Source organism: Sapajus apella, unplaced genomic scaffold, assembly GCF_009761245.1.
Source record: "Sapajus apella isolate SASKATOON/1434 unplaced genomic scaffold, GSC_monkey_1.0 scaffold6, whole genome shotgun sequence".
Classification (NCBI taxonomy): domain Eukaryota; kingdom Metazoa; phylum Chordata; class Mammalia; order Primates; family Cebidae; genus Sapajus; species Sapajus apella.
Genome location: NW_022436946.1, coordinates 60,800,575 through 60,804,906, shown reverse-complemented (window position 1 = coordinate 60,804,906; position 4,332 = coordinate 60,800,575). Strand labels below are relative to the sequence as shown.

The following is a 4,332-nucleotide window of genomic DNA, read 5'->3' as shown; positions in this document are numbered from 1 at the left end:
ATAATAAATAAGGGTGTTTTTATTTTAGAGAGACCTGCCATACTTACTTTTATTTTTTGTCAAGGAAGCAGAATCCCACAAACTAAACTTCGGTACCCAGGAAGGTCCTGGGGAAGCCAAATATATGCAGCTGAGTCACTGTGCCCAAAGCCCACCTCGGTTGGCCTTCATTATGATAATACTTTTTCAAAATGAATGCCTTTAATGGGGCTCACCAAATTTTTGAGCATTTAACATTTTCATCATGTAATCAATAGCATAGATGTGGAAAAAGCAGCTTGGCTTTGTCAAGGACCATGTTAGCTCAAATAGTTTGTGTTACAATAGGACCATTATTATTTGCCCAGACAACCTTGAATGCTTCTTTGTGGTAATTGTTTGGTCAATTGGACAAGAATTATCAGCAACAAAGGCAGCACAGAAATATAAAGATCACACATTTGTTCTCATTTCCGGAGGAAATATTTTGGAAGACAGATTTTCTGGAGTGTCTTTTTTCCCCTGGTCTCTAACTTCATTACCTAGTCCTGAATTCTATGATTGCTGTTGCTTACTCATAGATTGTGATGACTCAGAAAGGAGTAGCTGCCAGTCTAGAAAACTCTGCTTTTGCCTGGTAAGCCAAGGACCCCAGGATGCTGAGAGCTTTAAAGTGCCATTCAGGCAGGGAAATAAAAGTTAAGTCAGGCCTAGACACTCAAACAGTTGGTTTTTCAGTCTGCAAAACCATTCTTCTATAATTACTGAAGCCAGAAGTTTTTTAAACTAGAAAAAAATTTAAATTTTTTCTTCATTTTTATTGTTGTTATTATTAAGATAGCTTTTTATTCTTTTAGAAGACAATACAGCCACATCTCAGTACCTTAATTTGGGTAATTTTTTTAAAGGGATGAATTACCACATTTTGTTTATAATTATAAGGATCAATGGCTGCTTCAGGCCCCCCGTAAAGCCAAGAGTCCATTTGCTGAGAAATAGAAACAGAAAACTAAGCTGATTTGCCTGGAGAACTTCTACAGGCTAATGGTTTGAGAGAGGTTTTATCTCTCTAACGAGTGTAATATTAAAATTAGGTGGGTTCAAGAGGGTTTATTTTTGCAGTATTTGAACTAAATATATATAGACATCTGCAAATGCCAATCATATAACTTATGTGGGCACAATGAGTTGTTTGTGCTAACACATATGCTGACAGCATTTGTTTTATGCACCTGCTTCTTCTCCAGCTCCAGTTTGCTTCGATCATTTTGATTTTGTTTTAATGTGCAGGCGTCTGCTGAAGTGTCACCACTTAAAGAGCATCTGGGCTTGTATGGGTTTTCAAACTGAATCCACATTTTAACAGTTTCTCACCTCTCTATCTGGATTAGAAAATTACCGACATCATGGTAAGCAATATTAATCGTTCTTACACATTTCAAAGTGTTTACATTTGCTTCTTGGTTATAATCCTCAATTTGGAGTTTGGCTCCTTGCTTTGTCTCAGGTTCCCTTGGGCCTTACAATGATGCTTATCATTTGCATAGCACTTTTAAAATCCCTTTCAATTGTTAATTAATTAATTCATAAAATGTCCTTTCACAGTCTCCATTTAATGCATAAATAAGCAAACTGAGCCAAACAGAGGTTAAATGACTAGGCCAGAACCATACGTGGGTTTGGCTAAGTCCTTTCATTAATTTTTTTAAAATTTCCGGGAAGGAAGACACATTTTAATTCAAGGACTCACCAAAATTTGCAACTTCAGCATCATCCTATAGGGTCCGTTCATGAATTTGGATAATCTGGGGAAATACTTGCTTTGTATAGTGTTAGGTTTTCCAGTGGAAATGAGGTGTCCTGGGTAGCTTCTTAAGATCATGGGACCTGCTACAATCTACAGGCTCAGGCCAAGCCTTTGAAAAGGATGAGCTCTCCAGCCTTTTCTTAAAATTAAGCTGTTTTTTGATGTTTTCTGAAACATAAGAATTACTGCCCTGGAATACAATATTGCTTTGGATAGTACAAATACAAAAATAAGATAGAAAAGGTTTTTCTTACTAAATGCCCAAGAAAAGTGTGCTTTTTCTGCTCCTTGTCACACTTGGGATCTACTGGGCACCTTTAGCATCTGGTGTACTGCAAGACTTCAGTAAAGACCTGCTTACTTGGCTATTACCCTGAGTTCAGAATAGCATCTAAGCTGGGAAGAAAAGCTCCTGCTCTAGAAAAAGAGTAAAGGAAAGATAGAAAACAGAGAGCTGGTTGAGAAGGTGTCTGTCTGGGGGAAATGGATGGGGGAGAAGGGGCAAGCCACTGGAGAGTAGTGATTACTTCTGAAATGGTCACTAGGTTTCCTGTACCCAAGTGCCATGAAAGGAACTAAATGGGATATTATCTCAGTTTCCTAGGGCTACTGTAACAAATTACCGTAAACGGGATTTCAAGCAAAAGAAACCGATTCTTTCACAGTTCTGGAGGCAAAAAGTCCAGAATCAAGATGTCAGCAGGGCAACTCCAAGATGTCTCTTTGGAGGCTCAGAGGGAGAATTCGTCCCATGCCTTTCTCCAAGCATCTGATGGCTGCTGGTCGCCATCGGTGTTCCTTGGCTTGCAGCTGCATAACTGCAGTCTCTGCCTGCATCTTCTCATGGCCACCATCTCCCCACATCTCTGTGCCTCAAATGTCCCTCTTCTTTCTCTTTCAAAGACATCAGTCATTGAGTTTAGAGCTCCCACTAAATCTAGGATGACTTATCTTTCTTAACCTTAACTATATTTGCAAAGACCTTATTTTAAAATAAAGTCTTACTCATCCGTCCTAGAGATCAGAACTTGGATATATCCTTTTGGACGCACAATTCAACCCACTACAGATATCATTTCTCCAACCTTGGGTCTGGAGAGAAGCTGAAATAGTGACTGGGGTCCACTGCACCCTTGGGTTTCCAGATGAAGATGGCTAGTGAGTGTTTCTGGAGACAGCTGACACATGCTTCCTTCAGCCTCTCTTCATCCAGCTCAAGGGAGGAGTTGCTTTGCAGCCTCAAGAGTCCCCACTGTATCTGGTGTCTATGGGAGAAAGCCTGCTTTCTGGGTGGCAGAGACAGCCTGCATGCCATGCATACGAGCAGGCAGACACTTCCCCTTTCTCCGGGCCCTGATCCTATGATGATTCCTTAGGCAGCTGGGAGAGAAGAGTAGCTCTATAACTCCTGGGTTCATGAACATTGTAAATGGGAGATTTCTTTGCTCATGGTAATACATGGGAGACAAATTTGGGTACTCTAGCAGTGTCTTTGAGCTGACCCGATCCTCTTGTTCTCTTGCCAGACACCCCAAATTTTCTCTTTGGGGGTCTCCACAATCTTCTCATTACCTAAGTTAGTAACCTGATGTATCATCCTGGTTGTTCCCTCTGTCTCACCTGTTATACCGAATCAGCCCCTGGATATATTGATTCTCCAGCTTTCCATTTCCTCATCCAGTCTTTCCGTTTCATCCTCATCAGCTCTCTTCTCTTTCAGGCCACCATCACCATCTCCTGAACTACTCACCTCAGCTGCTTTTCTGGTTTGTGTTCCTCCAATTAATTCTTTCTTCCAATCTTACCTGCTACTCTGCTGTGATATTGATACTTCTATCAATTTTTAGGTACTCTCCTACTTTAAATCTTCTACTGGTCTCTGTGACTGATAACACCCAAACTCTCTAGCAGCCCACAAACCTCTTCATGATCTGATGTGTGACAGATGCAATTGTACTGCTGGGTCTGCTGTCAGTGCTGCAGACATGACTTCTGCTGAAAGAACCCCTGGGTGCCACAATCCTGAGGCGGGTGCTCCAGTGCATAGCAGACCTCTTCACCCAGCCCAGTGCTTACCAAACCCACACACCAAGATGCTACCAACCAATCAGCAATACTCAAGACAGTTTACTTTTTAAATACAGAGTGTGGACTCTTGGCTTTAAAAAATCTATCCTGTTTCTTCTTCTCCTGAAACCTCGTCTCCCAGAGCCTAGAGAGACTCTGTGCTGGATTCAGTTTCCTGCTTGGCAGTAAAAATCTTTTCCCCTGAGTATTCAGTCATTGGCTCTTTAATTTTTAAACAAACAAACAAACAAAAAACACCTCTATCTCTAAAGCCTCATATTTCCTCCATTTCCTCCAAAATTCTCTGTATTCTAACCATTCCAAACTTCTTAGAATTCCCTTAATAGCCATGCTTTGATCCCTCCATGTACTGTTAATGGTGTTTCCTCTTCTGGGAACACCAAATGGCCTGTGTTCACCTGACTATCCTTCCAGCTTCAGTATTTGGTCTGCTGATTCTCTTAGGCAGGCCTGGGAGC

At 41.1% G+C, this 4,332-nt stretch overlaps 1 long non-coding RNA gene across 2 annotated transcripts in view; it reads left to right on the top strand.

The window, feature by feature from the left end:
• The first annotated feature begins 873 nt into the window (after window positions 1-873).
• LOC116549607 overlaps window positions 874-4,332 on the top strand; it is a 95,901-nt gene continuing 92,442 nt past the window's right edge. For both annotated transcript variants that reach the window (XR_004267962.1, XR_004267961.1), the window contains exon 1: window positions 874-1,388. This is a non-coding gene — a long non-coding RNA (uncharacterized LOC116549607). The remainder of the gene's footprint in view (window positions 1,389-4,332) is intronic.